The sequence below is a fragment of the Orycteropus afer genome, unplaced genomic scaffold (assembly GCF_000298275.1).
Source record: "Orycteropus afer afer isolate SDZICR_OR568_19922 unplaced genomic scaffold, OryAfe1.0 scaffold00221, whole genome shotgun sequence".
NCBI classification, from domain to species: domain Eukaryota; kingdom Metazoa; phylum Chordata; class Mammalia; order Tubulidentata; family Orycteropodidae; genus Orycteropus; species Orycteropus afer.
Genome location: NW_006921808.1, coordinates 5633380 through 5644433, shown reverse-complemented (window position 1 = coordinate 5644433; position 11054 = coordinate 5633380).

Below are 11054 nucleotides of genomic sequence, written 5' to 3'. Positions count from 1 at the left end.
TATATTTTTTACAGTTTTGTCCTGTGAGTTTAGTCAGTAGCAATGTCCCCATTTTCTTCCAGATTTTAGTAATTTGAGTCTTCCCCTTTTTCTGTTATTCAGTCTAGTTAAAGCCTTATTAACTTCCTTAAAATATTTTGAAACAACTAATAATAGTTCTGTTTTACATATATTTTCTTACACACAATTCAACTTGCCCTTTCTTTATAGGAGTACTAAGAAATGACTCAAACAGTCTCATTGTTAGGATATTGGTCTTCCAGAGTCAGTATACTAGTTCTGCCATTGGTCTCCCAGTATAAACAAAGAAAATTGGCACTATTAAGTTGTCTGGTTCTTTCCATAATTTCAAGAAAATTTGAATCCAAATAAGTAAATTGTATTGATTATTAGCATTTAAAGAAACTCTGAGATTGTAATTTGAAACTTATTTTTACAGAATAAGAACTAATATGGATACCACCTCTGATCATGAGTTTACCTTTCTGATATTTAAAATCTATCTCACATATAAGTCTTAAGTCTAGAAATGTTCTCTGAGCTCTATCAAGACTTAATTAATCAGAGGAATATTTATTGATTGCTATTACGTGCTGCACAGTATGCTGTGTGCTTTTTGTACAGGACAAATTATTTTCCTGTTTTCAAAACTATTACATTTTATACTGAATCCAACTGCCAACTTTGGATATTCCACTTAAATGTTTCTAAGGTATTTCAAAGCTAATACTTCTGAAACGCCATTCTTGATTTTGTTCCTTCTAAACATATCATCAGTCTTCCCTGAACTCAGGCTTCACCATTTCAGTAAATAATACTAGTCACCATGTTCAAGTCAAAATCCTGGAAGTCATTTTTGTTACTTTTTTCCCTTCACAACTATCAGAAAAAATCTTTTTACTTCTGCCTCAGTTTACATTTGTAATGAGTCCACTTCTCTCCACCTTCATGAATTCAAACAATCACTACCTGTGACTTCTTAAGACTTTTCATTCCTTTCCTTCTTTCTCACAGCCCATTCTCTAATCAAAATCCAGAGTGATTTTATTTAATGTAAATCAGATTATGTCATCCTTTCTCCTCCTCTTAAAGCTACTTTCATAGCTTCCTGATTTGCTTAGAATTAAACCTGCAGTTTTTGACATGGACTTGGATACCCAACCCATGTTTTCCTCTCCAGCTTTATCACAGGTCACCCCTTTACTTAATAAGATCTATGCACATTAACTTTCTGGTACTCAGTAAACATTTGGTCAAGGAAGGAATGAAAAATTAATCCTTAAAATTTTCTTAGAAATTATTTTCCATACCTTCTTCATGATATAGTTCCAAAATCTAAATTATCTCCCAATTAGAGAGATTTTCTGAACTTTTTAGCTGAACATAGCAGGGGGAAAAAAAGCAGAAAATAAATATACATTTGTGATAAACCAATAAACAAACTCACTGTTATCAAGTAAATTCCAACTCACAGAAACTCCCATTGAGTTTCCAAGGCTGTAAATGTTTATGGAAGATTACTTCCTCATCTTTCGTCCATGGAGCAGCTTTTGGGTTTGAGCCCCTGACTTTTGGTTAGCAATCAAATGCCATAACCACTGCACCACCAGAGCTATGCATTTGGGATAGAAGACCCTAGAGATTTCCTTAGGTTATTCTAAGCATAAGAAGACTTGGTTTCAGTGAAGGTATACTTTCTTATCTTGAGTTATCTCTAGTAACAGCGTTTCAGAGATTAAACTTTCTCCTGGTTCCAGAAACATCTTATATTTGAGAAAAATCCCTCAATTCTCTTCTAGAAATAAAATCTCTTTTCCATAGATATTATGGAGAAGGAATAGAAGGGTTTTTGAACAACAACAATAACTACAAAGTAATGTGCCATCTCTCACCCTCTTTTGAGAGTTAAATGCATTTCCTTCCTGGCACTTAGATTTGACTTAGAATTAAGGGGAAAAATAAGAGCTGTCATTTATTTCTTCAAATGATCATAACTGCTTGAAAAAAAAGTCTTTAAAAAGCTCCCACTATAACAAACTACTGTTGTTTTTATGTTTTGGAATAACTTAATCCTGTACACGATAACATCCTCAAACAGCAAGTCCATTAAGCTGTGACAGCTTTCCACTGACCTAAGCAATTGCATTAGGAAAACACCATTAGCAACTCCCTTTCTTCATTTTTTCTTCCCTCCTTTCTCCTGCCAGTAAAAGCTATGCTCAATACTACTATTAAATTATTCTTAGAAATACTCCCCCCACAAAAAAAAAAAAAAAATCAATGCACCTGTGTTTTAACACTTGTCAGAGATAGATCAAATGGTCAATCTAACATATATTATTCCACTCCAAGTTTTACATTTTAAACTAGCTTTTTTTATGGTACAGTTAAGAGTGCTCATTCAAACTAAGAAGAATAAGCAATGGGTAGAGACAGAGGAGAGAAGAATGAATCATACTATTATTTCAAGCACTTTTTTTTTTTCTGTATTTATGGAGAACTGAATGTTGAGCATGTAACAACTTGGTAAGATGGGTAAAAACAGTATTACATGAAACCAGAGAGCCAAAAGTCAAAACTTCTTGTGATTTAACTAATTAGTGAATTAGAATTTGCTCTCTATTCTAATAATAACCCCTCATCTAGTCACTATTCACTTGTTGCTAGGGTATAGGACTTGAGCGTAGTAAGTTACTCAATAACATTTTACATGTATGGACTTGATCAAATGATTTAATTTCTTTATTTGGAAATAGAGGAAAAACAGGTGTTTCAATTTCTTATTTGAAAATGGGGACAAAAATAGTGTCAAATATAGAGAGTTGTAAAGATTTATTGCCTTTAATAAATTAAGACTTTCAAAATGGTGCCTAACATTTAGTAAGCCATGCTATCATAGCTATTATAACTTCGTGATTTTATTAACCATTCATCTGTAAGTTTGTCATACAGTGGTGGCTTTCATGCTGCTGAGAGGTTGTAGGTTATTTGTTTCAAATACCAGTAGGGTCACCCATGGTGAACAGGTTTCAGAAGAGCTTCCAGACTAAGACAAACTACAAAAAGAGAGGCCATCCACTTCTCAAAGAATTGGCCAGTGAAAACCTTATGGATAACAATGAAATACTGTCTGATATATTACTGGAAAACTTAAGGAATAGCCCTGAAACATTGTCTGAAATAATGCTAAAAGATGGGCTCCTCAGGTCAGAAGTCACTCGAAATATGACTGGGGAAGAGCTGCCTTCTCAAACTAGAGTTGACCGTAATGATACAGATGGAGTAAAGCTTTCAGGACTTTCATTTATTGAGGGGGCACAACTCAAAATGGGGAGAAACAACTGCAAACATCCATTAATAATTGGAATATGGAATGTACGAAGCATGAATGTAGGAAAATTGGAAGTTGTCAAAAATGAAATGGGGCACATAAAGATTGATATCCTAGGCATTAGTGAGCTAAAATGGACTGGTTTTTAGCAATTTTGAATTTGCCAATCATATGATCTACTATGCTGGGAATGAAAACTTGAAAAAAAATGGCATGGCATTCATTGTCAAAAAGAATGTTTCAAGATCTATCCTAAAGTACAATGCTGTCAGTGATAGGATAATATCCATACACCTACAAGGAAGAGCAGTTAATACTAGTATTATTCAAATTTGCACACCAACCACTGAAGCCAAAGATGAGGAAATTGAAGATTTTTACCAACTTCTGTAGTCTAAAATTGACCAAACATGAAATAGAGATGTATTGATTATTACTAGTGACTGGGATACAAAATTTGGAAAAAAAAAAAGAAGAATCACCACTAGTTGAAAAATATGGCTTTGGTGACAGAAATGATGCTGGAGATCACATGATAAAATTTTGCAAGTTGTTGTTGTTATGGGCCGTCAAGTGGGACATGACTCATAGCAACCCCTCCTTGGGTTTCTCAGGCAGTATCACTATGGAAGTAGATTGCCCACCTTCCTTCCGAGGAGTGACTGGTGAATTTTGCAAAATCAATGACTTATTCATGCAAATACCTTTTCCAACAACATAAATTGCAGCTTTAAACATGGATTTCACCAGAGGGCATACACAGGAATCAGATTGACTACGTCTGTGTATAGAGTCAATGGAGAAGCTCAATATCTTCAGCCAAAACAATACCAGGAGCTAACTGTGGAACAGACAATTAATTGCTCATATGCAAATTCAAGTTGAAGCAGAAGTAAATTAAAACAGGTCCACGAGAGACAAACTATGACCTTAATTATATTCTACCTGAATTTAGAGACAATCTGAAGAATATATTTCTTCTTTGATTTAACACATTGAACACTGGTGACTGATAACCAAAGGAATTGTGGGATGAGATCAAGAACATAATACATGAACAAAGGAAAAGGTCATTAAAAAGACAGAAAAGGAAGAAAAAGCCAAAACAGAAGTCAGTAGAGACTCTGAAACTTAATTTTGAAGGGAGAGTAGCTAAAGCAAATGGAAGAGTCAACAAGATACACAAGCTGAACAGAAGATTTCAAAGAGCAGCTCAAGAAGAGAAAGTCCATTATAATAATGAAATGTGCAAAGACCTGGACTTAAAAAACCAAAAGGAAAGAAAACACTCAGCATTTCTCAAGCTGAAAGATCTGAAGAAAAACTTCAGGCTTCAAGTTGTAATATTGAAAGTTTCTGTGGGCAAAATATTCACTGATGCAGCAAGCATCAAAAGAGGATGGAAGGAGTACACAGACTCACTGTATCAAAAAGAATTGGCCAGTGTTCAAGCATTTTAGAGGTAGCATATGATCAAGAACCAATGGTATTGAAAGAAGAAGTCAAAGAAGCACTGCAGCAATTGGTGAAAAACAAAGCTCCAGGAATTAACAAAATACCCTGAAATGTTACAAAAAATGGATGCCATGCTGGAGGCACTTACTTATCTGTGTCAAGAAATTTGGAAGACAGCTACCTGTCTAAGTGACTGGAAAAGATCTATATTTGTACCCATTCCAAAGAAAGGTGATCCAACAGAATATGGAAATTATCAAACAGTATCATTAATATCACACGCAAGTAAAATTTTGTGGAAGATAATTCAAAAATGGTTGCAGCAGTATATTGACAGGGAACTTCCAGAAATGCAAGCAGGAATCAGTAGAGGATGTGGAATGAAGGATATCAATGCTGATGTCAAACGGCTCTTGTCTGAAATCAAGAATACTAGAAAGATGTTTACTTGTGCTTTATTGATTTTGAAAAGCGTTTGACTGTGTGAATCATAACAAATTATACATAACATTGAGAAGAATGGGAATTCCAGAACTCTTAATTGTGCTCATGAGGAACCTGTACATAGACCAAGAGGCTGTTGTTCAAACAGAACAAGGGGATACTGCATGAATTAAAATCAGGAAGAATGTGTGTCAGGATTATATCTTTTCACGATACTTACTTAATTCAGTCTTCATCCTGAGTAAATAATCCAAGAAACTGGGCTATATGAAGAAGAATGAAGCATCAGGATTGGAGGAAGACTCAGTAACAACCTGTGATATTCAGACGACACAACTTTGCTTGCTAAAAGTGAAAAAGACTTGAAGCACTTACTGATGAAGATTAAAGATGACAGGCTGCAGTATGGATTACACCTTAAAATAAAGAAAATGAAATCCTCACAATTGGACCACTAAGCAGCATCACAATAAATAGAGAAAAGAATGAATTTGTCAATGATTTCATATTACTTGGATCCACTATCAGCATCAATGGAAGCAGCAGTCAAGAAATCAGAAATCAAGGGGGGAGTGTACCCATTACCATGTATAGGATTAGAAGATGGAAAAAAAGAAAAAGATATCAGACGTAATATGGCACCAGGTGAATCTGCTGCAAAATATCTCTTTAAGGTGCTGAAGGACAGAGATGGCCATTTGAAAATTAAGGTGCATCTAACCCAAGCCATGGTAGTTTCAATAGCCTCATATGCATGTAAAAACTGGACAATGAATAAGGAAGATTGAAGAGGTGATACTTTTGAGTTTCAGTGCTGGTGAAGAATACAGAAATTACCAGGGATTGCCAGAAGAATGAACAAATCTGTCCTGGAGGAAATGCAGCCAGAATGCTCCTTGGGAAAAATAAATAAATAAATAAATAAGGCCAGACTTTGTCTCACCTACTTTGGTCATGTTGTCTGAAGGGACTATTCCCTGGAGAATGATATTATGCTTAAAAACTGAAGGGACTGTGAAAAAGGGAAGAGCATGACTGGGAAGTGTTTTGTTCTGTTGTACAAAGGGTTTCTATTAGTCAGAGCCAACTTGATAGCACCTAACAACAACAGCAGCATGTTTATTAAAGAGAAATATTGTTATGCCTGATTGTTGTTGTTAGGTGCCATCGAGTCATCCCTGACTCATAGTGACCCTATGCACAGCAGAATGAAACATTGCCTGGTCCAGCACTAGCTCCATGATCCTTACTATACTTGACCCCATCGCTACACCCACTGTGCCAATCCATCTCATTGAGGCCCTCCCCCCTCTTTCGTCGACCTCCATCTTACCAAGCATAACATCCTTCTCCAGGGAATGGTCCCTTCTAACAACATGACCAAAGTAGGTGAGATGAAGTCTGGCCATTATCTCTTCCAAGGAGAACTCCAGCTTCACTTCCTCCAGGACAGATTTGTTAGATCTTTTAGCAGTCCATGACACTTTCAGCATTCTTTGCCAACCCCACAACACAAAAGCATCAATTTTTCTTCAGTCTTCTTTATTCATTGTCCAGTTCTCACATGCATATGAGGTGACTGCAAATAACATGTCTTGTGTCAGGCACACCTTAGTCCTCAAGGAGACATCTTTGCTCTTCAGCACTTGAAAGAGGTCCTTTGCAGCTTATTTGAGGGGAATATGTCTTCTGATGTCCTGACTGCTGCTTCCATTGGCATTGATTGTAAAACCAAACAACTTCAATCTTTTCTCCATCTATCATGATGCTGCTTACAGGCCCAGTTGTGAGGACTTTTGTTTTCTTTATATTGAGATGTAATCCATACTGCAGACTGTATCTTCAATCCTCATCAGTAAGTGCTTCAAGTCATCCTCACTTTCAGCAGGCAAACTTGTGTCATCAGCATATCGTAGGTTGTTAATGATTCTTCCTCCAATCCTGATGCCACTTCCTTCTTCATATAGTCCAGCTTCTCAGATTATTTGCTCAGCATATAGATTGAATAAGTATGGGGAAAGATAAAACCCTGACACATTCCCTTCATGATTTTCAACCATGCAGTGTCACCTTGCTCTGTTTGAATGACAGCCTCCTGGTTTTTGTACAGGTTCTGCATGAGTACAGTTAAGTGTTCTGGGATTCCCATTTCTCTCAATGTTATCCACAATTTGTTATGATCCACAAAATAAAATGATTTTTGCATAGACAATAAAACACAAGTAAACATCTTTCTGCTATTCTTTCCTTTGAGCCAAGATTCATCTGACAACAGCAATGATATCCTTCATTTCACGTCCTCTTCTGAATTTATCTTGCATATATGGAAGTCCTCTGTCAATATATAGCTGCAACTATTTTGGAATTATCTTTAGTAAGATTTCACTTGCATGCAATATTAGTATTGTTCAATAATTTCCACATTCTGTGGAATCACCTTTCTTTGGAATTGGTACAAATATGGATCCCTTCCAGTCAGTTGGCCAGGTAGTTGTCTTCCTGTTCTGGTTACCAGTGCCACTCTGACAAGAATATATCACAAATGGGATAGCTTTAACAAACAGGAGTTTATTCTCTTAAAGTTCAGGAGACTAGAAATCTGAGTCCAATGTGTCAGGCTCTAGGGGCTGTGTGAAAGTCTCTCAACATTGGTCTTCAGCTCTGCCTCTTGCTCCTGGCCCACTGAAGGTAAAGGCATTTCTTCACTCAGGCAGCTACTGGCTTCTGAGGCTAACAAGCCCAAGGTCAATAAATAAAATGGCACAGTCTGATGTTACCAAATCACATGGCAGGTCATTAATTCAAGTTCATTGTAAGTCCCAAGGTTGGCAGAGCATGGCAGGCTGCTGAACAATGACACGGCCACATGCAGAGTCCCAGCATGCCATAAGCTAGAGTCCATTTCCATAGCTGTTTCTTGTATATGGGAAGCAGACCACATACTGAAAGACAGCTACTCATCTGCTCACAGTAGATTCTACCATGGGGTTGATTACCAGTCTCATCATGGTGAATATCACATTTATCTGCCCATCCACTCAACCAGACCTAGCCAAGTTGACACACAAACTTAACCACCACACTTCCAAATCTCTTGGCATAGCCGAGTGAGTGCCTCCAGTGGGGCATCCATTTGTTGAAACATCTCAATGGGTATTCCATAAATCCCTGGATCCTTGTTCTTCACAACTTTTTTCAGTGCAGCTTCAACTTCTTCCTTCAATACCATTTGTTCTTGATCATATGCCACCTCCTGAAATGGATGACCATCGAGCAGGTCTTTTTGGTACAGTGAATCTGTGTATTCCTTTCATCTTTTGATGCTTCCTGCATCATTCAATATTTTGCCTATAGAATTTTTCAATATTGCAACTCAAGGCTTAAATTTTCCCCTCAGTTCATTCAGCTTGAGAAATGCTGAACATGTTCTTCTCTTTTGGTTTTATAATTCCAGGTCTTACACATTTCATTATAATAATTGCCTTTGTCTGCTCGAGCTGCTCTTTGAAATCTTCTGTGCAGCCCTTTTATCTTGCATTTCTTCCACAGGCTTAGCTACTCTCCACTCAAGGGAAAGTTTCAGAGTCTCTTCTGACATACATTTTGGTCTTTTCTTCCTTTCTCATCTTTTTAATGACTTCTTGCTTTCTTCATGGGTGATATTCTTTATGCTATCCCACAATTCTTCAGGTTTTCAGTCATTAGTGTTCAATGCATCAAATCCATTCTTTAGATGGTCTCTAAATTCAGAAAGGTTATAATAAAGATCATATTTTGGCTCTTTTGGACTTGTTTTGTCTTCAACTTCAATTTGAATGTGCAGATGAGCAGTTGGTGGTCTGTTCCACAATCAGCTCCTGGCCTTGTTTTGGCTGAAGATATTGATCTTTTCCATTGCCTCTTGTCACAGATGTAGTCAATCTGATTCCTATGTACTCCATCTGGCAAAGTCCATGTGGATAGCCACCATTTGTGTTGTTGAAAAAAGGCATTTGCAATGAATAAGTCATTGGTCTTGCAAAATTCTGTCATGTGATCTCCTGCATTATTTCTGTCACCAAGGCCAAATTTTCCAACTACCAGTGATTCTTCTTTGTTGCCAACTTTTGCATTACAGCCACTAGTGATAATTAACACATCTTGATTGCATATTCAGTCAATTTCAGACTGCAGAAGTTGATAAAAATCTTCCATTTCCTCATCTTTGGCTTTGCTGGTTGCTGTGAAGCCTGAGCCCTAAGGAATGTGAGGCCTGAGTCCTAATGGCCTCCAGGTAATGGCCCCCAGGTAATTCTTTAACCAGAAGTGTTTAGTGCCAGGGATTCCAACACATCCCCCACATCTCAGGGCTTTATCTCCCCTCCAGATTCCAGCACGTCCCCCACGCCTCAAGGCTTTACATCAAACCCCTCCCCTCCTTCTCTACCCCCTAGCAAAAACCAATCATTTGTACCCCTTTGCTTTGGTGCTACTCCACCCTATATTTTTCCTATAAAAATGTAATAGTAGGAGAGCACGAGGTCTTTTGCCCAAGCCTCTGCGTCTGTGTAAGCTGAGACCCTAGCTAGAGCTAGCTAATAAACTTTCCTTTTGCTTTTGCATTATCATGTCAGTGGCAGCTTCCTCGTGCTGACACTCCTTTCAAGACCTGAGTCTAACAGTTGCTAGATAAATTTGAATAATAGTCATATAAACTAGTTTACCTTGTAAGAATATGGATATTATCCTATCACTGACAGCATTGTACTTCAGGACAGATCTTGAAACATCTTTTGTGATAATGAACGCCATGTCATTCCTCTTCAAGTTGTCATTCTCAGAATAGTAGATCATATAGTTGTCTGATTCAAGATGGCCAAAACTGGTCTATTTCAGCTCACTAATGTCTAGGATATCAATCTTTATGTGTTCTATTTCATTTTTGACAACTTCCAATTTTCTAGAATCATACTTTGTTCATTCCATGTTCTGATTATTAATGGATGTTTGCAGCTGTTTCTCCTCAGTTTGAGTCATGCCACATCAGCAAATGGAGATCCCCAGAGCTTTATTTTATTCATATCATTTAGGTCAGTTCTACTTTGAGGAGGCAGGTCTTTCCCAGTTATACTGTGGGAGAAAGAGCTGTACCAGGTGATGTTGGAGTCTGGATCATGCCAAAATGCTGAGATTTCCTTACCATCCCCTTCACAGCACTGTTATTTAGTTGAGACACTGAAAGGTGACCCTTAGGAGTTAGGACCACTATAGAGAATAGCCTATGCTAGAAACACTGGCAAAACCAAAAGTGAATCCCTGTCAAGATTCCAAGTAGATAATTAAGTAACATAATCTAGAATCTCTACAATTCATTATCCATTATGTCCAATATTCAATAAAAATTAGTAGGTATACACAGAGAAAAAAAAATGTAATCTATAGATCTATAATTAAAGGAGAGAAAAAAAGAAGAATTTCAACTTAAAATATCCAATTTTCGGGGAGCAGACAAACATATAAAGCACCTAGTATAAATACATGCAAAGAATGTTTTTAAACATATTCAGAAATTTGTAGGAAATTATGGTCTAAATGAATGACTAGATTGTGAATCTGAACACAGAAATGGATACTACAAAACAAAGAATCAAATGTAAATTTTAGACCTGAAAAGCACACCGCTGGAGGATAAAACTCACTGAGTAAACTTAAAAGGAGATTTGAAAAAGCATATAGAAGTGAATTAGAGTCAGATAAATAGAAATTACCTAATTTAAGAACAAGCATAGGTTTAAGCATAGGTACTGAAACAAGGCGGGCTTGTGCTTACTCACTGATCTGCACT